Source organism: Symphalangus syndactylus, chromosome 1, assembly GCF_028878055.3.
Source record: "Symphalangus syndactylus isolate Jambi chromosome 1, NHGRI_mSymSyn1-v2.1_pri, whole genome shotgun sequence".
Taxonomy (NCBI): domain Eukaryota; kingdom Metazoa; phylum Chordata; class Mammalia; order Primates; family Hylobatidae; genus Symphalangus; species Symphalangus syndactylus.
The window spans coordinates 68,086,904-68,113,787 of NC_072423.2; the positions used below are offsets into that span (position 1 = coordinate 68,086,904).

Sequence of the window (26,884 nt, forward strand, 5' to 3'; positions counted from 1 at the left end):
TAAACATTGTGATGATGGTAAAATTTACTCACTAGGAATATGTTGAGCTCTTTTGGGAAACAAAGCTAGTAATTGTAAATGTCATTTTAGTATTTAAAAGTGCTTATCTATGTATAGCAACATACCAAGCACTGTAGAAATCCATCCTTGACATAAACTACGCTGGTCATGCTCTATAAGGTGTAATTTTAAAGGGGTTCTTATTTTTTTTAAATTCCCCTCCTGACTGCCTAGATATAAAAAAGTTCCACATCAATTACTTTTTAGAATAAACTATTAAGTCTACAATCTAATCTAGGTGCAGTAACATATTAAACTTGCTAAACTATCTAGAGGTAGATAGTCTATAAAGAAAAAATAGAAAAAATATGCAAAATAGCTAAGTTTTAATGGGAAGAAGGAATGCAGAAAGGAAAAAGAAAGAAGAAAAATATAGTGCTGCAATACTAAAATGATATTTTCTCTAGTCTGGAATGATCTACCTGGAGAACCCAAAAATCACTCTTCAAATTATAACTTAAATGTCATGTCTTTATTTATACTATTTATCTCCATTAAAATGACATTTATTTTAAAATCTATTTTAAAATAGATTTTTCTTGAATGTAATATATCACTACCATCCCAAAGGTAGCCACTACTCTGACATCTAACACAATATATTACTACTGCCTCTTTTTGAATTTTATTTAAATGGAATCTTTTAGAGGCTCCGTTTCGTGTCTGGCCTTTTGTATTCAACACTCTATTGGTAAGATATATTAATATTATTGTATATAGCAAGAGTTCATCATTGCTGAATGGCATGCAATTATGAATACATCATAGTTGATTTATATATTCTATTATTGATGGACATTTATTCAGTAACCAATTTGAAGCTATTAAGAGTGGTGTTTTTGGTAGACCTATGTTCGTATTTCTGCTCATCATGTATTTAGAAGTAAAATTGCTGGTCACAGGGTATGAGAAAATTCACTGTTGGCAGATACTACCAGTTTTCCCAAGTAGTTACATCAGTTTCTGCATCAACCAGCAGAGTTCAAGAGTTCCAGTTCCTTCATATCTTTGTCAACATTTTATGTCTTCCATTTTTTCCTTTTATTGATCCTCTTGGGTGCACAGTGATATGTCATCATAATTTTAATTTGGGTTTTTGGAATAATTAATGATGTAGAGCACTTTTCACATGTTTATTGGAAATTCGGACATTCATTTCTGTGAAGTGCCCATTCAGGTTTATCTATTGAATTTCTTCTTTTTATTACTGATTTGAAAGATTTCTTTATATTCAACATACAAGTCTTGCCATTACAAATATCCAGGTAAAAATTACAAATATCATCTTTTTTTATGTATTCTGATGTATATGAGGTACCTTATTTTGATGTAATTTATTTTGTTTTTCTTTCACCATTCACACTTTTGGTACTCTGCTTAAGAAATCGTTCCTTACTACAAGGTCATGAAGAAAATTTTACTCAATTTATTTAAGGACTCTTATACCCATAAGAATTACATGAACACATTATCTGACATTGGGTCTTATTTGTGATGTGAGATAACTATCAACATTGTTTTGTCATTTCACCAAATTAATACAACATCTTCTATGGAGTAGGTCATCCTTTCTTCAAATGTGCTTCCATTTTTTAAAGAGACTTTTGTTAAAAATCAAGTAACTATCTATATGTAGTTCTTTTCTGAACCCTATTCTGCTCCATTGTGTTTTTGCTTATCTTCCTGTTAATATTCTACTGTCCTATTTGCTATAGCTTTATAAATCATTTTGCTATCTAGTAACCTAAATATCCTCTAGCTTCGTTCTTCTTCAAGATTGTTTTGGCTATTCTGTGTCCTTTGAATTTCCATACTCTAGCTTTGTTAAAGAAAACATTTGAGGTAACTTATAAGGACATCTGAAACACACACAAACCAAAAATAAAGAAATAAATATAGTGAAAGTTATTACAGTATACAAACCTCCCACTAACAACAGCTACACAAACAAACACATACCAGATAAAAACCTATTTGAAGTCCTCAGAAAGTTACCAAAATATCTGTGGTTCAAGATCACAGAGATAAACAAAAACATTGAATTGAATCTGGTATTTTGCTGCTTTTTCCTCAAAAACAGTGTATTTATTTCTAAGCCACATGGGCTGTGAGCTGGAGATGGCCTTCCAAAAGAACTAAGTTAAGAAGTTGAAAACTAAGAAAAACATTTATCAATCTCATGGAGGTAAGGAGGTAAAATATGGAATTTAGTTTTCATCAAAGTAGATATGCCATGGTTATCCCCGACTTTCAGTTGGATGCCCTAAAAGACTACACCATAGGAATAATGGCAAATCCAAATAGTCCAGGCTTTAAGAAAACTGAAACACAGCCTAGAATCAATTTTTCCCTGGTTAGAGGAAGGTGTTCTTTTATTTAAACTGCCTTCCAGAAGATAAAGTTTCATGCAGAGTCTCTGTAATTTTTATACACAGTTTCCAGCATTAATCAAAAATTAACAGGCATATGAAGAAAACCAAGACCCAGAGAAAAAAATCAGACAATTAAGACATATCTAAAGGTAATCAAGGTATTAGAGTTTTCAGAAATAGACTTCAAACTGTTATTGAGGAGTAACATCAACAAGATGATATAAGTGATCTCAGCCCTTGGCCCTCTACAAAAGCACCAATTTAACAGCCTCCATAGATGAGAATATCCTTATGAGAGCTCCAAATCCAAGTGAGAGGTTACAGCACACTGGTGGAATGCAAAAATGAGAAAAAAACATGTTGAAAGGGAGGAAAAAGAACAGTATCATTTTACCTGTATTATCCCTCCCCTAAGCCAGCACAACATAGCACCAAAAAAGAACACCTCAGTCTGCAAGTTCTCCCAGGGAAACAGGGTGAAGTCGGCATTCAACTTCTCCTGCCTTTGGCACTACCTGAGAGACTTGCTTCTGCTGTGCCTCACCCATAACACTGAGGGAACTGGCATGGCTAGATCACCTGAGGATAGCTAAGAACAAAGAAAAAAGGTGAGGGCTCTCAACAACCAGTTCAGAGATCTCAACAGCCAGCTCACAGCCCCTGGCACAAGGCCTGCCCACCCACAGATCATGGCACTAGGCCCACCAACCCACAGACCCTGGTACCAGGGCTAACCACAGATCTTACAAGCCAGCCCATCTGCAGGCCCTACTAACCAGACCAACAAGAATCTTAGGCCAGCCTGATTTGTGGATGGATTTCCCTGCCAAAGCCAATTTGTAAAGACAGGAAGAGGTAACTGCTTCTTCAAATAAGCAGATACTAACGCAGTCCTACAAAAGTCATGAAGAATCAGGGAAAGAGCCAAGTGTGGTGGCTCACACCTGTAATCCCAGCACTTTGGGAGGCCGAGGTGGGTGGATGGCTTGAGTCCAGGAGTTGGAGACCAGCCTGGCCAAGATGGCAAAACCTCATCTCTACAAAATATGCAAAAATTAGCCAGGTATGGCTGCATGCACCTGTGGTCTCAGCTACTCAGGGGGCCGAGGTGGAAGGTTTGCTTGAGCCTGGGAGACAGAGGCTGCAGTGAGCCAAGATCATGCCACTTCGCTTCAGCCTGCATGACACAGCAAGCCAGTGTCTCAAAAAAAAAAAAAAGAAAGAAAGAAAAAGAAAAGAAAAGGAAAAAGAAAAAAAAAAAGCATCAGGGAAACATGAAATCACCAATGTATTAAAATGAAACTCCAGTAATGGACCCTAAAGAAATAGAGATCTAACTACCTGACAAAGAATTTAAAATAATTGGCTGGGCACAGTGGCTCATGCTTGTAATCCCAGCAGTTTGGGAGGCCGAGGTGGGTAGATCACCAGAGGTCAAGAGTTTGAGACCAGCCTGGCTAACATGGCGAAACCCCATCTCTACTAAAACTGCAAAATTAGCCAGGCGTGGTGGTACATGTCTGTAATCCCAGCTACTTGGGAGGCAAAGGCAGGAGAATCGCCTGAACCCAGGAGGTAGAGGTTGCAGTGAGCAGAGATTATGCCCCTGCACTGCAGCCTGGGAGACAAGAGTGAAACTCCATCTCAAAAAATAATAATAATAATTAAAATAATTTTAAAGGAGCTCAGTGAGCTATAAGAGAACACCGACAATGAAATGAAATCAGGAAAATAATACACGAAAATATGAGAAGTTCAACAAAGAGACAGACTCATAAAAAAGAATCAAACAGCACTTCTAGAGCTGACAAACACAATGACTAAACTGAAAAATTAAAGTTTCAGCAGTAGACTTGATCAAGCAGGAGAAAAAAATCAGTGAACTTGAAGACAAGTCATTTGGAGCTATCCAGTCAGGAGCAAAAAAAAAAAAGAATGAAAAAAAAGTCAAGAAAGCCTACAGGACTTATGAGACACCAAGTGAGCCAATATACACACTATGGAACTTGAAGAAGAGAAACAGAAAGAAGTAGAAAGCTTATTTAAAGAAATAATGGTAGAAAATGTTCTGAATGTGGGGAGGGAAATGGACATCCAGTTTCATGAAGCTCAAAAGATATCAAATAGGTTAAGCCTAAAGAGGTCTACACTGAAACACATTATAATTAAATCATCAAAGTCAAAGAGAAAGAATTTTGAAAGAAGTAAGAAAAAAGGAACCTGTCATATAAAAGTGTACCTTCATAACGTTTTCAGCAGATTTCATAGCAGAAACATTGCAGGCCAGGAGAAAGTGGGATGATATATTCAAAGTGTTAAAAGGAAAAAACTGCCAACCAAGAAAATTTGTCCTTCAAAAGGATATCTACCCAAAGGAAAAGAAGTCATTATACAAAAAGGAAACTTCTACATGAATGCTTATAGTAGCACAATTTACAATTCCAAAAATATGGAACCAGCCCAAATGCCCATCAATCAATGAGTGGATAAAGAAAATGTGGTATACATATACCTTGGAATACTACTCAGCCATAAAAGGGAACAAAATAATGGCATTTGCAACAACCTGGATGGAATTGGAAACTATTTTTCTAAGTGAAGTAACTCAGGAATCGAAAACCAAACATTGTATGTTCTCGCTCATAAGTGGCAACCTAACTATGAGACTGCGAAGGCATAAGAATGATACAGTGGACTCTGGGAACTTGGGGGGAAAGGATGGGAGGGGGGTGAGGGATAAAAGACTACACACTGGGTACCATGTACACTGCTTGGGTGATGAGTGCACCCAAATCTCACAAATCACCACTAAATAACTTGTTCATGTAACTGAACACCACCTGTTCCCCAAAAACCAACTGAAATGAAAAAAAAGTAACCTCTACTTTCTTAGTAATAAATGGCAAGTTCCAAGCTTTTTTGTTTGGAAATTCAATAACAATAATAAAATGTGTTCATCTTTTCTTAAAAGTGGACTTTTGAAACAGAATTCCAGGAAAATAATTTCATGATGTGCAATTATGTGACTTTTACAAATAAACCATATATTATATAATTTTTTAAAAAAATGAAGGTGCGATAAAAGCTTTCCCATACAAACAAAAACAGGGAGTTATCACAACTAGATCTGCCAAACAAGAGGTGCTGAAGGGAATTCTTTTTTTTTTTTTTTTCTGAGACACAGCTTTGTAGGGACAAGCCCCACAGGGTTGGTGGGTCTCTCCCCATGTGTGGAGACGAGAGAGTGTAGAAATAAAGACACAAGATAAAGAGATAAAAGAAAAGGCAGCTGGGCCCAGGGGACCACTACCACCAAGTCACGGAGACCGGTAGTGGCCCCGAATGTCTGGCTGCGCTATTATTTATTGGATACAGAGCAAAAGGGGCAGGGTAAAGAGTGTGAGTCATCTCCAGTGATAGGTAAGGTCACGTGGGTCACGTGTCCACTGAACAGGGGGCCCTTCCCTGCCTGGCAGCCAAGGCAGAGAGAGAGAGGAGAGAGAGAGAGACAGCTTATGCCATTATTTCTGCATATCAGAGACATTTAGTACTTTCACTAATTTTGCTACTGCTATCTAAAAGGCAAAGCCAGGTGTACAGGATGGAACATGAAGGCTGACTAGGAGCGTGACCACTGAAGCACAGCATCACAGGGAGACGGTTAGGCCTCCGGATAACTTTGGGTGGGCCTGACTGGTGTCAGGCCCTGCACAAGAGGTGGAGGAGTAGAGTCTTCTCTAAACTCCCCCAGGGAAAGGGAGACTTCCTTTCCCAGTCCGCTAAGTAGCGGGTGTTTTTCCTTGGTGCTAATGCTACCGCTAGACCACAGTCCGCTTGGCAACGGGCATCCTCCCAGACGCTGACGTTACCGCTAGACCAAGGAGCCCTCTGGTGGCCCTTTCTGGACATTACAGAGGGCTCACGCCCTTGTCTTCTGGCCACTTCTTACTATGTCCCCTCAGCTCATATCTCTGTATGGCCTGGTTTTTCCTAGGTTATGATTGTAGAGTGAGGATTATCATAATATTGGAATAAAGAGTAATTGCTACCAACTAATGATTAATGATATTCATATATAATCATATCTAAGATCTATATCTGGTATAACTGTTCTTGTTTTATATTTTATTATACTGGAACAGCACGTGTCCTCGGTCTCTTGCCTCGGCACCTGGGTGGCTTGCCGCCCACAGAGTTTCACTCTTGTTGCCCAGGCTGGAGTGCAATGGCGTGATCTCGGCTCACCACAGCCTCCGCCTCCCAAGTTCAAGCAATTCTCCTGCCACAGCCTCCCTAGTAGCTGGGGTTACAGGCATGCGCCACCATGCCTGGCTAATTTTGTATTTTTAGTAGAGTTGGTCAGGATGGTCTCGAACTCCCGACCTCAGGTGATCCACCCACCTCAGCCTCCCAAAGTGCTTGGATTACAGGCATGAGCCACTGTGCTTGGCCAGAATTCTTTAAGTTGAAATGAAAGGGTGCTAAACATAAAAGCATATGAAAGTAAAAATATCACTGGTAAAGATAAATTTATAGAAAAATGCAGAATAATGTAATTTTTAACATAGTACATATATCACTTTAACACTAATATAAAAGCTAAAAGACAAGAGTATTGAGAATAAGTATAACCACAGAAATGTTTTCATAAATAGACAATATAAAAAGAAGTAAATTCTGACATCAACAATATAAGATGTGGAAGAGAGAATAAAATTCTCCAAACTCATCAAGTTGTATACAAGAAATATGTACAGTTTTTTCTATATCGATCATACCTCAATAAAGTGTTTTTAATTAAAGTGAAAATTAAAAATAATACATTTTCAAAGAAATGTATGATGAAGAATATATGAAAATATGCCATTGAAATTCTATAAATGAAAAACTAAGTTTTAGACAAATAGAAGATTATACAGCAGATTTGACAGTGGAATGCAGCACTAATAAACTGGAGGCAGGTCAGTGTAAAATGTCTTTATTGAGGCAAAGAAAAAGAAAACCTGACAAAATATACAATAATAACTATAAAGGACACTGTGAGAAATTCTAGCATACGTGTAAAAGGCTTCCAAGAGGGGAACTGTGATAAAATAATGTGATTGAGGCAATATGTAAGGAGATAACAGACTCAGATTTTCCCAGAATGATGAAATACATCAAGTTAATTATTCAGGAAGTGTGATAATCTACAAACAGAATAATAAGATAAACTCTCCAAGTTTGAGAGTAAAACTACTAAAATCTAAGGACAAAATAATCTGATAGGCAGTCAGAACAATAAGTACACATTAATTTTAAAAGAGCAGTTGAGCACAATGGCACACACCTAGAGGTCCAGATACTTAAGAGATTGAGGCAAGAGAATTGCATGAGACCAGGAGTTCAAGGCTGTAGTGCACGACGATTGTACCTGTGAATAGGCACTGCACTTTAGCCTGGGCAAGATAGTGAGACCCTATTTCTTAGAAAGAGAGCAAAAATGTAACTGACATCTGACCACCGAAGAGAAATGATGGAAGTACATACACAATGAAAGAATACACTTAAGGTACTGAAAGAATATAACTGGCAACCTATAATTACATACCCTGAAAACTAAAGGCAAAATGAAGATGTTTCCAGACATAGCAGAGAGATCAGCACTATACCTTAAGCCAGAATTCTTACTAAGGAGAAGTTGGTTGTAGGTTATAACATGTGAGTAAATGAGAATCATAGGAGACTTTTTGAAAGGTTAACCCCTCTAGGGAAAATGAGATTAAAAAAAAAAAATTATTCGTGTAGGCTAACTAGATATGTGCCAGGGGCCATTGATCAGGGTCATGGACATCTCATTTGCCTCTATATTAGCAGTAGAATGCATTCCAAGCCCTAGAGAATAAAGTATAAGCCAATACAATTCAGCTCTCCCCAGGTCAACAAATCCTGGCCCAAGAGCATTTATGTACAGCATAATTACCAGACCTTTGTTCTTGTTCACAAAGAACTTGAACTGAGTTCGCAAAGAAAACTCTTGAACTGAGTTCACAAAGAAAACTGGCAACAGGGTCTTTGATTCAGTTTAGAGTCAATCCTTCATAGGCTATATTTTGTTTGAGAATGAATTCTATATTAAAATGTGCATTGAAATTTACCATGTGGTACAATGTCAATGATATGTTTTTAAATACTTCATGATATCACATTTGTAAATCTTGCATTTAAAATAATCAACTACTTCATTTGAATTTTTATATTTTGTTTCTCTCTTTTTTTTTCTTTCTTTTCTTTTCTCTTTTTTTTTTTTTTTTTTTGGCTACTTGATAGACAGAGTAGGACAGAGTAGGCGGAGTGGCCCAGTGTAGCCATTTCTATATAGCAAAATGAGAGACAAAGTTTCAGCATCCTGTTTGTAAGAACTCTCCACAAATAAGATGTTAAGGCAGTGAAAGATCATTATTCCCAATCAATGACAATGACACGATAACTGAAATAAAGTCATCATTATAGTTTCTCTTTTAACACTGCTTATTGAAACGTTGGTAAGATTTTTATATTCTAGGTAGGAACTTTGATCAGATACCCGCCAAATTACAGGTTTGTGAAAAATCATGTGGTGATGAATTTGCATATCATAATTGTATGTCTTTCATTGAACTGTTATATTTTAATGTCAACATTTTTTATTTCCTGACTTTAACCAGTGGTCAGTTTGGGCTATGAATTAAACAACACACGATTAAGAACAAAACTGAATGCTAAATCTTCAGAGTAACTGAGATATTAACATGTTCATCTGATCTCCACTAATTCCCTCATGTGTTCAATTGATAGAAACAAGAAGCTTTTCAATCTGACCACAGAAAATAAAAAAATTCAAATAATGAGTTTCTTAATTGATGTGTGTAAATAGTCTCCAGTACTCGCTTTAGAATGATTTCCCCTATTGATTTATTAATCACTGTTGGGAAGTACTGCCTTGAACTACAATAGGCTCCATTGGTCTGCTTCCATTTCTCTTCTATGAAATCCATTCCACATGATACAATCAGCCACATTGAGATTCTTAAATCTCATATCTGCTCCTATGACTCCTCTCACCAAAATATTCAATAGCTTTTTTATTTTCCAAACTTTTTCCCTACCTTCCATTCATATAAACTGTATACAACAGCTTAACTAGATTAGTTGTTTTTTTCTAATCAAAAAAAATGTTTTTAAGAGTATCATCATTTCTTAAACACAAGAGTTTCAATCCATTGATAAAATTATAAATTATGTACACATAATGTATCCTCAAAATTATTAAACCAAAACTGATAGAAGTAAAAGGATGAAGAGACAAATTTACAATCACTGTAGGACATTTTAACACATCACTATCAATATCTAATAGAAAAAAGACAGAGTTAGTAAGGATATAGAGGACTTAGTAATATGATTTAAAAATTAACCTGAGATATGCAAAATATTGTTTCTAATAACTGTAGAATATAGTCTTTTCAAGTGCATAAAGACTATTTTATCAAAATTGACCATATAGCATTCTTAAAGTAACCTCAACAAATTTCAGAAATTTGAAATCATAGAAGATATTTTCTCTGACACCAATAAATGTAAACTAAAAATCAACCAGAAAAGTTAACCAGAAAATGTTTAAATATTTGGAAATTAGGCACTTCTGGAAAACCCATATGTCAAAGAAATGTCATTAAAAATTCAAACAATTTTTAAAATTAATGATAGCAAAAATACTACCAAAATTTGTACAATTCTGCTAAAACTTACTTAAAAGTAAATTTGTAAATCTTAAAGATATAAGAAAAAAGACTGAAGAACTAGTGCTCTAATATCCATCTCAAGAAAATTTTTTAAATAGCAGCAAATTATCCAGAGAAAACAGGAGGAAGAAAATGAACAACATAAGAGCAGAAAAGAATGAAATAGGAAGCCAACCAAAAGCAGAAAACAATATCAAAGCAAAATGATTTCTTGAAAAGATCAAATAAAATCTATAAGTTCCTGGTCATCAAAAGGTGTCATTAAAAGGGTGAAAAGGCAAGCCACAGCGTGATGAGAAGCTATTTTCAATACATACACTGGACAATACATAATGCTAAGCATCATTTGTCACCAAGCAAATACAAATTCCAATCACAATTAGATACCAATCTACATTCATCAGAAAGACAATACTAGTCAAGATAGTGGCTAACTTTGGGGAGGAGCTGGATCATGACCATAGTAGAAAAAGGGAGACTTCTGTGTATGGTAACGTTCTATTTCCTGATCTGGAAGTGGTTACGCAGGTATGAAACCACTTTGTGAAAATTCATTGAGCTTCATCCCTATAATTTTGTACTCTTCTATGTATATGCCATGCTTTAAATGAAAATAAAAGACATACAAATGTGAAGGTATTGAGCAAAACAAGACTGAGACAGATACAGATTGATGATGAGATAGATGGTTGCTGGGTAGACAGACAGATATAAAAATGACTTATACACTGTGCTTGGTTTGCTGAATAGAAAAGGAAGCATTGTCAGTTACAGTATTACATTATCCATAAGATAAAATCTCACCAATTACACAGAAGAACTGTCTTGGTATTAAGAGCAGATGGGACCACCTTCTGGGGATTCTCATGAAAAATACGATGAGAAAGTCAATTAGCAACATCACCAACAATTTACATTGTATCCCATTTTGTGAGGCTGCTTTCATGTCAATTCCTGGGATAAGTGAATGGAATTACACCAAAGTGCAAATAAAAACCAGTTTTGGGAGAATCACAAGCAAGTTAGTTTCTTCTTTCATGCTTTCCTGCATTGCTGTATGCCTCGATCACACATTTACCTCACTCAATCACCTCCCCTAACCATCAACACAGTGCCTTGCACATTGCACATAATCCATTAAAATTCTATGAGTGGATGAATAAATGAATGAATGAGGCACTTGATACCTGAAAGACAGTAAAAAAGAAATGGCATGAAAAGAAAAATATCAAAAGGACTGTGTGTCTGTTTTGCAATTTGGCAGTAGGCAAAATCTCTAACATGTAGTTTTCAACCTAAGACAGGTATTGTTGATAAAGGCAGATATAAATGACCCACAGTGACCTCGAACTAGTATACAGATTAAATGTCATGCATTATTCCTGGGCAGAAGCAAGCAATATAACTTTACAACAGGTTTCTATATTTTTCCATCCATTTTTAAATTTCTTATTCTACCCTGAAAATAACTATTTGACAACAAGTCAGTATAAAACGCAAGATGCAATACCAAAGTTAGATGCAATTAAGGGAGAAACCACTAGTCCAAGACTTTATTGCTTGAGCTGACTTCAGATTTTGTTTGGCAAACCTTTTTTTTTCTGCTAGTGCTTTCATTTCAATTCTTTACTCTTTCTCAGATTTTAGCCAAGTCATTGGCTCAGTTGGCAGATGACAGAGCATTCTTGTAGCTAAAATTGCATTTGTCATTTTGGTATCAATATGTCCTGTCTCTTAGGATTGCTGTAGTCTTGTCTCTAAGTGAAACTATCTGTCTTGTATTTCCCTTCTGAGTGAGATTTATGAGGGAAAGCATTCAAATTGCTCATCTCTAATTCAGTCATCATTCTGCCACTAAAATGTCGCAGAATTTTCCCTTTACTGCAGAAATATTCTCTCCTTTTTGCTGTTCAACTATCCTGTCCTGACTTTTGTCTATAAAACAGGCTGCACCATTTGGGGACGGGGTTTAGGGAATATCCAGGCCAACTTGAGGCAAACATCTTCCCAGCTGTAGCTGGGTCCATCAAAGACACCTCAATTCATAGCTGATTCATACTCATTCTCTCTCCTTAGTCTTCAAATTTTACTTAGGCAACTGACTAAAGTCAGAATGCTCTAACTTTAGAAACTTGTCTTTAGAGCATTTTAGAACATGTCTGTCAGACATTCAGTCTAATATTTTGCAAACAGCAAATATCGAGAAAACACTAGGCTAATTAATTGTACAGAAAGGAATAATTCCAATACAAAAGTTTCATAAGGCAGACTCAACATATGATAACAATAAACATGTAGCTTAAAAAATAAGGGAAATGTCATATATTCTTATTTTCTTTTTCCTTATTTCCAATTGCAAGAATAGTCCTTTCAAGATGAAAGAAACTACCTTAGAAATAGGAATGTAAAAGATCTGCTCCTTCCTGCTGTCTTATTACACGATCTCTTATACCAAAATCACTGCTTGCTTGCTGTGCCTTCCAGTAATGACTGGAATGGCTTATTAGGAGATAATTTGGTAGGTGGGGGAAAAAATGTGTCTACTAGAAATTCATTACTAAAAAAATAGCAACCCCTACACCAGGGTCTAGAGATCAGACAATCCAGTTTATAATCTTAACAATGCCGGCTGTGCTCAGTGATGCCTGCACCAATCTGAATCTAGTTAAAATGAACTCTGTGCCTTTTAATGCGTTTTTCAAGTTCTGAAATTCAGTTACTCTTTGAATCTTGTAAATTCCCTACACCATAAAGAACTAGCATGCACTGCCAGATCAAAGACTAACTTTCTGCTTGACATTTCCACATAAAGTTCTTATGAGAATCTCAAAATTTACCATAGCCAAAACAATTTCTGATTTCTCCAAACCCTTCAAAATCCACTCCTTCCCATCTTAATATACCACCAGTATCTATTGTAAGAGTTGAAGAGAGAAGAAAGACACAAAAAGCGGCTTAACAGTCAAAGACAGGTTTATTTTGGAGAATAAACCTGAAAGGGCTTCTGTCCGATTTCAGTCAGGAGCATTCTCTCTTATAGACTAAGGATATGTAAGGGTCTGGGGAGGGAGAGCTTATCGCAGGCTCAGAATGTTTCTGTGTGGACGAGAGTTTTATTGCTAGGTTGGAATGCCTCTGGTCGGAGGGGAGGTTATCTCGGGGCTGGCATGTTTCCAGTCAGAGGGGGCTCATCTCAGGGTTGGAATATTTCTGGCTGGAGTGTCACTTGTGGTTTATGGTCATGCTGACATTAGCCATTATGCTGATGTTTTCTGAGGTTGGATTTAGGCAGTTTTTAATCAAGGGGAACTTAAAATGGCAGTGTTTGTCCAAGATGATGATGCCCCTGCTCTGTCGTCTATCCGACTGCCCCACACAAAAATCTAGGAATTATCCTTGCTTCATCTTTTCCCTTCACTTTCTGTATCCAATCCATCTCAAATTTAATGTGAGGGAGCATAAACAATCTCCTTTGCCTGCAAATATAAGCCAGTTTCTTCAACCCAGATGTTTTCAGTAATAAAGCTGATGCTTTGATTTACATCTACCTGATCCCTCCATCTATTTCCCGATTAGTCCAAACTTTGGGTGGGGGTGGAGGAAAGGCCATTTATTCACCACCGCTACCATCACACCACTGCCAATCTGCTTTCCCACCTGGTGTTTCCTCAGCCTCCAGGGCAGGAGCTATCTTACGCTAACTCTAGGCTAGCCCTGGTCCAGACGTTAGAGCCTATTCAGTCACAGTAAAAGAGAAATAGAAAGCATTGTGCTTTAAGCCATCTTTCCTGTTGCTCACTCCCTAACCTACACTGTGGCTCCAAAATCAAGTTTCTTCTTACAGGGTCCTTGAAACAAACCCTTGCCCTGAACCTAATAGAGACTGAGGGAGACACAGCATTCTTGGGGGACATGCAAAGCTAAAACACTGTACGCTTCATGTTTGAGTGACACAAATAGTTCACCCAGCCCTTTTATACGCTTTATCTTATTTGTATAAAAACTCAATATTGTTCTTCTCCAAATAATGAGTAAAATATTATTATTTGTTCAAATATATCAAGGATGCAAGGATTTGTGTTTTGACAAGCTCTATCCATGCAAAACAGACGATCCAGATCATAAGACATGTTAAATTATACTTGATGAGCCAGTCCTTGGAGAAAGTTCTGAGATTGCATCTCCATGAAGCACAGAGAGCAAGGATTTCTATGAATATTTCCAATGCTTACATAATTCTGGGGAAGCTGCTACAAAAAAAAAATGTACAATTCAAATCTGGGACACTGTAGTGGAAATCCATCCCTGCATAACAAAGTGGGCAATCACAGAGAACAATGAAACCCAATGCATTATTCATCATTATAATTCTGGATCATATGCAACTATCATCAATGCTAAGGATGCTCTTAGTTCATATTACAAGTAATTTCGACATCATATGCCTATTTATAAAATGCCAAATCAGCTCTCAGATGCAGTATGAGGAGATCACAGTTTCATTTTCTATAAAGATGTTTTAAAATATTGATTTTGTAAACTTTGCAAGGCACAGATGATAAAAGCACTATAGCAATCCTCACACAAAAGAACAACTAGGACTACTTCCCTCAAAGCTGGTCGATCTCCTTGTTCATTAACTCATGGTTCCAAATGGAACTTCCCCACACCCCCAGAAATGATGCATCCTGAGTCTATTTCCCAAGGAATAGTTCTTCAAAGTATCAAAAGAACCAGACGTGCAATATCTGCATGAAAATGTTTTTTTTTTAAATCCCCAAATAAAACTTCCATTTCTAAGAATCAGGGATTCTAAGATATGTTCATGCTAACAGTGCATCCTGGAACTATATAAATACTTAGTAGAATGAATTAAAAATGAGAAACTTGGAACCACAAAAGGCATTTTCTTGGGGAAACTCAAAACATAAGGACACTTAAAAGAAAAAGGAACAGGCTCTTGGGTTTTTAAAAAAAAAAACTTGAATCAGCTATATAGTCATATAGTCATTGAGAGCTTGTTAAATCACATACCTTTGTGTTCTTGCTTAAATTTCTCTAGCAATATTGTTCAAGTGTGTGCCCAAATACATGGATTTTAGCTCCCCTGGAGAGTCACTTCTGAAAGAAAGCACAGATAGAGGGACCTAAAGTCTATGCTATTATAACAGGAAGAGACATCGTTTCTACATGAATAGGATTTTTTTTCCAAGGCAGAGATAGGAGGGCTGGAGGGAAAAATTTAAAAACACATTGGCCTGTTTTTACTGTACATATTGTTTCCTGGATGCTGGAAATTACCCTGATTATTCATCTACAAAATAGCTACAAAGAAAACCCAAAGTATGATTCAGCCATTGCAGCTGCGGTAGACAGAATTGCCTATGGTGAAGGAAGGGCAGAAAACCCACTATTGCAATTCGTTTTCTCTCTTGTTTTGTTTAACTTCTGGGCCTAATTATTTAAAACACACACACACACACACACAGCAAAAAAGAAGAGAAATGAGAGCTAGTCTGCTTTTCCCATCCCTCATTCCCTACATGCCATTTCCCACCAAATCAAACTCAGTATTTTATAACAGTGATCTTCCAATTGTCTCCCAATTTTAAAGCTTTTCTGATCTTCCAATGGAATTGATTTCCGTAATAACCAGACTAGAGTCGGCAGCCCACTCTTGTTTAGCAGCACTGCCTGCATTACATTGCCTACAGCTCATCCGCCCTGATCCCTTAAAGACACTTGAAAAAACAGAAATATGTCCTTTGTCAATACCGTAAGCTGTTGCTGCCATAAGTCTATAAACAGCAAGAAAAATAAACAGAAGCCATCCTATTTTATCACAATCTAATAATACATGCACACTAGTCTTTTGCTTAAGCCCCAGAAATAAAGGCAAACACACCATGATGGGAAGAAAAGGAATGCATGTGGTGTCACTTATGCCCTTACCTAGACATAGGTTCTACAGTGCATCTGATCTGAGACTACCTTCTCACTTTCCAGGCTTCTTGTGTGATTTTCCATTCCCTTCTTCTCCTTTCCTCAGGGTTATTTGCAGAGACATTCCACCAACGCATCCTTAGAGTTGAATTTACCTTCCTGGAAAACATTGTTTCCAGCTGGCTCACTATTATTTACACACTGATTTTAGATCTTCCCTTGTAGCTGATCTCTGTCTCTAAAACAAAGATGTTTCTGGACCTTTGATAAAAGTCTTGGAGGAATAAAACCCGCTTTTTTATTTAAAGAGTAATAACATCTGCGATGTAGTTCAGATGCACATAAAGAAGAAAAAACATACTAACAAATGCTTAAATAATCTAGATGTTCATTTCATTCTCTAAGGTTGCAATACCTGTCACCCAGGCTGGAGTGCAGTGGCACAATCTCAGCTCACTGCAACCTCCAACTCCCGAGCTGGAGACATCCTCCCACCTCAGCCCCCTGAGTATGTGCCACCACACTCGGCTAATTTTTGTATTTTTTGTAGAGATGGGGTTTCGCCATGTTGCCCAGGCTGATCTCGAGCTCCTCGCCTCAAGCAATCTGCCTGCCTCGGCCTCCCAGAGGGCTTCTACCTCCCCTCATTAAATCAGTGGCTCACCGGCATGCCCAGCACATACGTGTTTCAAATCAGCACTGGTAAGAAAATAAATGGCACTCTTCTACCTCCCCTCATTTAATGAAACTACTATCTTCTCTGCAAAGCAGTTGGGGAAATGCATAACAGCAAGGTGTCAGCTAAAAACCAGAGTTCATTTTCCTAAAAGGGAGGCATGGGTATTGGGAGGCATGTAGCACTTCTTGCCATGTGCTTCTCAAAATATTTTAGGTAACTGGGCATTGTCTATGCAATCATCTTCACCCATCATCATAGATGACATGTACTTTTCTCTTTGTGCTACAGTCAATGCATTGTGCTACAAACAAATGCATTATTTCCTTTAATCCTTCCAATAAAACCACAACGCTGGTACTATTATTAACCCCATTTTACAATTTTTTTTTGAGACAATGTCTCATTCTGTCGCCCAGGATGGGGTGCAGTGGCCCATTCTCAGCTCACTGCAACCTCTGCCTCCCGTGTTCAAGAGATTCTCCTGCCTTAGTCTTCTGAGTAGCTGGAACTACAGGTGTGCACCACCACGCTGGGCCAATTTTTGTATTTTTAGTAGAGACGGGGTTTCACCATGTTGGCCAGTCGAACTCCTGACCTCAGGTGATCCGCCTGCCTTGGCCTCCCAAAGTGCTGGGATTACAGGAGTGAGCCAGCCACCGCACCCAGCCCCATTTTACTAATTTTTTAAAAACAGGCTTAGAAAAGTGAAGTTTCCCAAGGTCACATAGCTTCTAAGTGACAATATAGGATATAAACCCAGGTTTGTTTAATTCCAGAACCTAAGCACTTAATGTGCAATGCCACTATATCACAAGGAGGTGCCCTGCACAAATCACAGTGATGCTGAAATCAATTCAGATTGATGTCAGTAGCTAGTCTCCTGCAGTACGTCCAAAATAAATAAATATTAATCCATCAATCAGTAACTTTCATGCTTTTTAATTATGAGCAGATACCATGCTATGTGTACAACAGCAAGGACTGAGAAACAATACATGGTTTCAGGTTGTAATCAAACAAACAGAAAACTTAGCACTTAAAATCTATGATCATAATTGTGCTGCACAAGAATGATTTTCAGAATCTATCTTTTCTTAGTTATAAAACAGTAATAACACATTTAGGTAATTTGGAAAAGTAGTTCTAAGATTTGCGTTATATTTTTATGTAGCCATAGCATTCAGATAAATTGGTATTATGGTGTTTTTCTTTTCTAGTTACTTGTGTATACTAAACATGATAGAAATGGTAAAATCATTACACCAAATTCTATTGAGTCGGTGCACCATAGCATATTTAACATTTAGCTTATTTCTAATATTTCACTATTCTAAATTGCTAAATAAAAATTAAGCACAAATGAGAAAACACTGCCGAGCCAATTTCTCAGAGCATTTCGTTCCATTGTTAGTTGTCTAGGTTGTAGTATACTACAATCAGTATAGACAACCAGAGGCTTTCCCGATGCCACGTAGACACTTCAACAGCTCAGTTCAACTAGCATTTAGGGACGCCACCATTGGGCCGGGTACTGGTCATCCACAGAGAGGAAAAGAACACAACCTCTACCCTCAAGAAGCTCACAGTCTAGAGGCAAGTACAGACCCATGAAATGTAAATGGCTCGTTGATATATACACTCAGTACACAAAAAGGGCACTCAATCCAACCTGGGCATTAAGAAAAACTTCCTAGAAGAAAGCTCCATCATAGACACATACTCGTGTACGTGAAAGACAAACATCTTGGACCCAGCTTTCCAACAAATGTGCCCATTACATCTTCATAGTTCCAGATCCAGACTTCCTTGTGCACCCCCACATCCCCAATCCAATTCCCGACTCTTCTCCCACCACCTAAAGAGTCTTTGACAAAAACAGGGACATGGAATCAGAGAACATCTCTCTGCCCAGCACTGAATACTTCAAGACCACAGAAATTCTGGGCCACAAATCCATAGATTGTCAATAAAGGAAAATAGCCTACTTCTCACCATGCCAATGGCATGTGGAAGAGAAATCTACACCTTAAAAATGGCTGACATCAAAGTGGTGGCACTGTGCTCCTTTCTGGAGGTTCTTGGGGAGAATCTGTTTCTTGCCTTCTCCTGCTTCTAGAGGCGTTCTTTGGGTTGCAGTTCCCTCTTCCATCGTCAAAGCCAGCAGTGGCTCATTGTGTCTTTCTCTTCTCACATCATTGGGACACAGATCTTTCTGCCTCCTTGTGTTCCCTGTACCATAAAAAAGGACCTTTGTAATCCCACTTGACTCACTCGGATGATCCAGGATAATCTCCCCATAGCAAGACCTTAACTTAATAACACCTACAAAATTCTTTTGCCATGAAAGTAGCATCCACAGGTTGCAGAGATTAGGATATGTACACCTTTGGGAGACCATTATTCTGCTGCTGTAGGCACTCTTCACAGCAGCCCAGGGATTCTTACATAACTAAGGTTTTCTGCCATGTACATATAGAAAAAATGAAAGTTTTGCTAGTAGTTTATGGTCAGCCAAGAAGCTAATTGCCTCAGCAGTGCCCACAGCCTTCATTGTCAACACGGTGCACAACCCATTGGTCACCATGCCTATGCCACAGAGTGAAGCGGGATGGTCTCGCTCCATCAGTAACTTGCTCCTGCTCTGCTGAGTTGTGGAATATGTCAGCCATCCTGCCCTGAATCAGTCCTTATACAAAGTAGATTAAACTACGCTTCAATGAAGCAAACTCCAGGAGGAAAATTGTAGTGATGAAAAAAAAGTAAAGATAAAGTTATGTCTCTGATTTCAGCTTTATTACATTTTCTATTCTTGCTACTGCATTTTGGGAAGAAAAAAAAACAGCGGGGGTGGTGGTTAATCAACCTGAGTCTACTGGCTTCCTCACAAACCAAACAGAACTGTTTTCTCTCATAAAATCAAATCTAATAGAATTTCCTCATGAATCCTCTCTATGGGGAAAAGTACTCTAGAGCCCTAAGAGAATAAATGGATGTAACAACCTAAGTAAAAACTTGCAGTAGAAAATTATGGGTCATCTTTGAAAATAAACTTTTTAAATATTTCAATCAGGATGTAGTGCAGTGGCTGACCTAGGGACATGTCTTGCAGTGGGGTGATAAATGAACAAAAAAGGGGGGAAGAGGATGAGTTAGGGGTAACAGAAAAAAAAATAAGAGATTAGTATTACAAACCTGAAAAGCACCACCTCCCAGCAGGAGACCAATCAGCACAAAAATAGAATATTAAACAACCAAAACTAAGGAATCTCACAGAGTCCATTTCATGCCCCCTGCCACCTCCACTGGAACAGGTGCTGGAATCCATGGTTGAGAGACCCACATTCAGTTCACATCACAGGACTCTGTGCAGACAACCTCCAGTACCAGCCCAGAGCCTGGTACACCTGCTGGTTGGCTAGATCCAAAAGAGAGATAACAATCATTGCAGTTCAGCTCACAGGAAGCTGCATTCATAGGAAAAGGAGGAGAGTACTACAACAAGGGAACACCCCGTGGGACAAAAAAATTTGAACAACAGCTCTGAGCTCTAGACCTTCACTCTGACAGAGGCTACCCAAATGAGAAAGAATCAGAAAACCAACTCTGGTAATATGACAAAACAAGATTCTTTAACACCCCACAAAAAAATTCACACCAGCTCACCAGCAATGGATCCAAACCAAGAAGAAATCCCTGATTTACCTGAAAAAGAATTCAGAAGGTCAGTTACTAAATTAATAAAGAAGGTACAAGAAAAAGGTGAAGCCCAATTTAAAGAAATCAAAAGAATGATACAAGAAATGAGGGGAGAAATCTTCAGTGAAATAGATATCATAAATAAAAAACAATAAAAACTTCAGGAAACAATGGACACACTTATAGAAATGCAAAATGCCCTGGAAAATCTCAGCAATAGAATTGAACAAGCAGAAGAAAGAACTTCAGAGCTGAGAGATAAGGTTTTTTAATTTACCCAATCCAACAAAGACAAAGAAAAAAAAAAAGAAAATATAAACAAAGCCTCCAAGAAGTCTGGGATTACGTTAAACAACAAAACCCAAGAATAATCAGCATTCCTGAGGAAAAAGAGAAATCTAAAAGTTTGGAAAACGTATTTATGGGAATAAGCTAGGAAAACTTCCCCAGCCTTGCTAGAGACCAAGACATCCAAATACAAGAAGCACAAAGACCACCTGGGAAATTCATCACAAAAAGATCATCACATAGGCACATTGTTGTCAGGTTATCCTAATTTAAGACAAAGGGAAGAATCTTAAGAGCTGTGAGACAAAAGCACCAGGTAACCTATGAAGGAAAACGTATCAGATTAACAGGAGATTTCTCAGCAGAAACCTTACAAGCTAGAGGGGATTGGGCCTTATCTGCAGCCTCCTCAAACAAAACAATTTTCAGCCAAGAATTTTGTATCCAGTGAAACTAAGCCTCATATATGAAGGAAAGATACAGTCTTTTTCAGACAAACAAATGCTGAGACAATTTGCCACTTCCAAGCCAGCACTACAAGAACTGCTAAAAGGAGCTCTAAATCTTGAAACAAATCCTGAAAACACATCAAAACAGGACCTCTTTAAAGCATAGACCTAAAAAAAGCACAGGACCTAAAAAACAAAAATACAAATTTAAAAAACACAAAAACACAAGGTTTACAGGCAAAAAACACTACCTCACATCTCAATACTAACGTTAAATGTAAACAGCCTAAATGCTCCACTTAAAAGATACAGAATCTCAAAATGGATAAGAATTCACCAACCAACTATCTGCTGCCTTCCAGAGACTCACCTAACCCATAAGAACTCACATAAACTTACGGAAAGAGGTAGAAAAAGACATTCCATGCAAATGCACACCAAAAGTGAGCAGGAATAGCTATTCTTGTATCAGACAAAACAAACTTCAAAGCAACAGCAGTTTAAAAAAACAAAGAGGGACATTATACAATGATAAAAGGCCTTGTCCAACAGGAAACTATCACAATACTAAATATATATGAACCTAACACTGGAGTTCCAAAATTTATAAAACAATTACTAGTAGAACTAAGAAATGAGATAGACAACACAGTAACAGTGGGGGACTTTAATACTCCACTGACAGCACTAGACAGGTCATCAAGACAGAAAGTCAACAAACAAACAATGGATTTAAACTATGCCCTGGAACAAATGGACTTAACATATATTTACAGAACATTCTACTCAAGAACTGCAGAATATACATTCTATTCAACAGTGCATGAAACTTTCTCCAAGATAGATCATATGATAAGCCACAAAACGAGCCTCAGTAAATTTAAGAAAATTGCAATTATATCAAGCACTCTCTCAGTCCACAGTGCAATAAAACTGGAAATCACCTCCAAAAGGAAATTTCAAAACCATGCAAACACATGGAAATTAGATAACCTGTTCCTGAATGATCACTGAGTCAACAATGAAATCAAGATGGAAATTAAAGTTATTTCAACTGAATGACAATAGTGACACAACCTATCAAAATCACTGGTATACAGCAAAGGTGGTGCTAAGAGGAAAGTTCATAGCCCTAAATGTCTGCATCAAAAAGTCTGAAAGAGCACAGACAATCTAAGGTCACACCTCAAGGAACTAGAGAAACAAGAAAATAACAAACTCAAACCCAGCAGAAGAAAGGAACTAACCAACATCGGAGCAGAGCTAAATGAAATTGAAATAAAAAAATACAAAAGATAAAGGAAACAAAAATCTGGTTCTTTGAAAAGATACATAAAATTGATAGATCATTAGCAAGAATAACTAAGAAAAGAGAGAAAATCCTAATGCTGTCCCTCCCCCCTACCCCAACCCCACAACAGTCCCTGGAGTGTGATGTTCCCATAAACTCAATTAGAAATGAAATGGGAGCTATTTTAACTAACACCCCAGAAATAAAAGAGATCATTCAAGGCTACTATGAATACCTTCATGTGCATAAACTAGAAAACCTAGAGGAGATGGATAAATTTCTGGAAAGATATAATGCTCTTAGCTTAAATCAGGAAAAACGAGATACTCTGAACAGACCAATAACAAGCAGCCAGATCGAAATGGTAATCTAAAAATTACCAATAAAAAAAATCCAGGACCAGACTTATTCATGGCTGAATTCTACCAGACATTCACAGAAAAATTGGTACCAGTCCTATTGACACTATTCCACAAGATAGAGGAAGAGGGAATCTTCTCTAAATCATTCTATGAAGCCAGCATCACCCTAACACCAAAACCAGGAAAGGACATAACAAAAAAAGAAAACTACAGAACAATATTCCTGATGAACATAGATGTAAAAATCCTTAAGAAGTTACTAGCTAACCTAATCCAACAACATATCAAAAAGATAATCCACCATGATAGAGTGCGTTTCACACCAAGGATGCAGGGATGATTTAGCATATGCAAGTCAATAAATGTGATACACCACATAAACAGAATTAAAAACAAAAATCACATGATGATCTCAATAGACATAAAAAGCATTTGACAAAATCCAGCATCCCTTTATGATTAAAACTCTCAGCAAAATCAGCATACAAGGGATACACCTTAGGGTAATAAAAGCCATCTATGACAAACCCACAGCCAACATAATCGTGAATGGAGAAAAATTGAAAGCTTTCCCCATGAGAACTGGAACAAGACAAGGATGCCCACTCTCACCACTCCTCTTCAACATAGCACTGGAAGTCCTAGCCAGAGCAATCAGACAAGAGAAGGAAATCAAGGGCATCTAAATCAGTAAAGAGGAAGTCAAACTGTCACTGTTTGCTGATGATATGATTGTATACCTAGAAAACCCTAAAGACTCCTCCAGAAAGTTTCTAGAACTGCTATAAGAATTCGGCAAAGTTTCCGGATACAAAATTAATGTATAAAAATCAACAGCTCTCCTATACACCAACAGCAATCAAGCTGAGAATCAAATCGAGAACTCAGCCCCTTTTACAGTAGCTGCAACAAAAAAAAAATACTTAGGAGTACAGCTAATCAAGGAGGTAAAAGACCTCTACAAGGAAAACTATAAAGCACTGCTGAAAAAAAATCATAGACGACATAAACAAATGGAAACACAACTCATGCTCATGGATGGGTAGAATCAATATTGTGAAAATGACCATACTGTGTCCGGAATTGGTGGGTTCTTGGTCTCACTGACTTCAAGAATGAAGCCGCGGACCCTTGCGGTGAGTGTTTACAGTTCTAAAGGCAGTGTGTTCGGAGTTTGTTCCTTCTGATGTTCGGATGTGTTCGGAGTTTCTTCCTTCTTGTGGGTTCGTGATCTTGCTGGCTCAGGAGTGAAGCCGCAGACCTTCACAGTGAGTGTTACAGCTCTTAAGGCGGCACGTCTGGAGTTGTTCATTCCTCCCAGTGGGCTCATGGTCTCGCTGGCTTCAGGAGGGAAGCTGCAGACCTTCACGGTGAGTGTTACAGCTCGTAAAAGCAGTGTGGACCCAAAGAGTGAGCAGTAGCAAGATTTATTGCAAAGAGAGAAAGAACAAAGCTTCCACATTGTGGAAGGGGACCCAAGCAGGTTGCCGCTGCTAGCTCAGGCAGCCTGCTTTTATTCTCTTATCTGGCCCCACCCACGTCCTGCTGATTGGTAGAGCTGAGTGGTCTGTTCTGACAGGGCGCTGATTGGTGCGTTTACCATCCCTGAGCTAGACATAAAAGTTCTCCACGTCCCCATCAGATCAGTTAGATACAGAGTATCGACACAAAGGTTCTCGAAGGCCCCACCAGAGCAGCTAGATACAGAGTGTCGATTGGTGTATTTACAATCCTTGAGCTAGACATAAAGGATCTCCAAGGCCCCACCAGAGTAGCTAGATACAGAGTGTCGATTGGTGCATTCACAGACCCTGAGCTAGACACAGGGTGCCAATTGGTGTATTTACAATCCCTCAGCTAGACATAAAGGTTCTCCACATCTCCACCAGACTCAGGAGCCCAGCTGGCTTCACCCAGTGGATCCTGCACTGGGGCTGCAGGTGGAGCTGCCTGCCAGTCCTGCGCCATGTGCTGGCACTCCTCAGCCATTGGGTGGTCGATGGGACTGGGCACCGTGGAGCAGGGGGTGGTGCTCGTCGGGGAGGCTCGGGCCAAACAGGAGCCCGTGGAGCGGGTGGGAGGCTCAGGCATGGCGGGCTGCAGGTCCCGAGCCCTGCCCTGCGGGAAGGCAGCTAAGACCCGGTGAGAAATCAAGCGCAGCACCGGTGGGCTGGCACTGCTGGGGGACCCAATACACCCTCCACAGCCGCTGGCCCGGGTGCTAAGTCCCTCATTGCCTGGGCCGGCAGGGCTGGCCGGCTGCTCTGAGGGCGGGGCGGGGGGCCCGCCAAGCCCACGCCCACCCAGAACTCCAGTCGACCTGCAAGTGCCGCACGCAGCCCCGGTTCCCGCTTGCACCTCTCCCTCCACACCTCCCTGCAAGCTGAGGGAGTGGGCTCCGGCCTTGGCCAGCCCAGAAAGGGGCTCCCACAGTGCAGTGGTGGGCTGAAAGGCTCCTCAAGTGCCACCAAAGTGGGAGCCCAGGCAGAGGAGGCACCAAGAGCAAGCGAGGGCTGTGAGGACTGCCAGCACGCTGTCACCTCTCAATACTGCCAAAAGCAGTCTATAAATTCAATGCAATTCCCATCAAAATGCCGCCATCATTCTTCACAGAACTAGGAAAAACAATTCTAAAGTTCATATGGAACCAAAAACAGCCTGCATAGCTAAAGCAAGACTAAGCAAAAAGAACAAATATGGAGGCATCACATTACCTAATTTCAAACTATACTATAATGCCAGAGTCACCAAAACAGCATGGTACTGGCATAAAAATAGGCACATTGGCCAATGGAACAGAATAAAGAAACCAGAAATAAACACAAATACTTAAAGCCAACTGATCTTCGACAAAACAAATGAAAACGTAAAGTGGGGAAAGGACACCCTATTCAACAAATAGTGCTGGGATAATTGGCTAGCCACATGTAGGAGAGTGAAACGGGATGATCATCTCTCACCTTATAAAAATATCAACTCAAGATGGATTAAGGGCTAAATCTAAGAGCTGCAACTGTAAAAATTCTAGAAGATAACTTCTGAAAAACCCTCCTAGACATCAGTTTAGGCAAGAATTTCATGACCAAGACCCAAAAGCAAATGCAATAAAAACAAAGATAAAGAGCTGGGACTTAATTAAACTAAAGAGCTTTTGCACGACAAAAGGAACAGTCAGCAGAGTAAACAGACAACCCGCAGAGTGGGAGAAAATCTTCACAATCTATACATCCAACAAAGGACTAATATCCAGAATTGATAATGAACGCAAACATAGTAGCAAAAAGCCACAAACAATCCTATCAAAAAGTGGGCTAAGGACATGAATAAACAATTCCAAAAAGAAGATATACAAACCACCAACAAACATATGAAAAATGCTCAATGTCACTAGCAATTAGGGAAACATAAATATGTGATACCACCTTACTCCTACAAAAATGGCCATCATCAAACCAAAAAATAATAGATGTTGGCATGGATGCGGTGAGCAGGGAACACTTCTACACTGCTGGTAGGAATGTAAACTATGGGAAACAGTGTGGAGATTCCTTAAAGAAGTAAGAGCAGAACCACCATTTCCCACTACTGGGTATCTACCCAGAGGAAAAGAAGTCATTATACCAGAAAGATACTTGCACACACATGTTTACAGCAGCACAATTCACAATTGCAAAAATGTGGAACCAATCCAAATGCCCATCAATCTACTAGTGGATAAAGAAACTCTGGTATATATAGATGGAATACTACTCAACCTTAAAAAGGAATGAATTAATGGTATTTGTGGCAACCTGGATGAGATTGGAGACTATTATTGTAAGTGAAGTAACTCAGGAGTGGAAAACCAAACATCGTGTAGTCTCACTCATAAGTGGGAGCTAAGCGATGAGGATCCACAGGCATAAGAATGGCACAGTGGTCTTTGGGGACTCAGGGAGAAAGGGTGGGAAGGGGGTGAGGGATAAAAGACTACAAATTGAG

The 26,884-nt window shown here is 38.7% G+C and overlaps 1 long non-coding RNA gene across 1 annotated transcript in view; it reads right to left on the reverse strand.

Moving 5' to 3' along the window:
- Positions 1 to 26,884, reverse strand: part of LOC129489686 (uncharacterized) — a 185,798-nt gene that overhangs the window by 113,993 nt on the left and 44,921 nt on the right. Inside the window, exon 2 of the long non-coding RNA XR_008660072.2 lies at positions 15,230 to 15,316. This is a non-coding gene — a long non-coding RNA (uncharacterized lncRNA). The remainder of the gene's footprint in view (positions 1 to 15,229; positions 15,317 to 26,884) is intronic.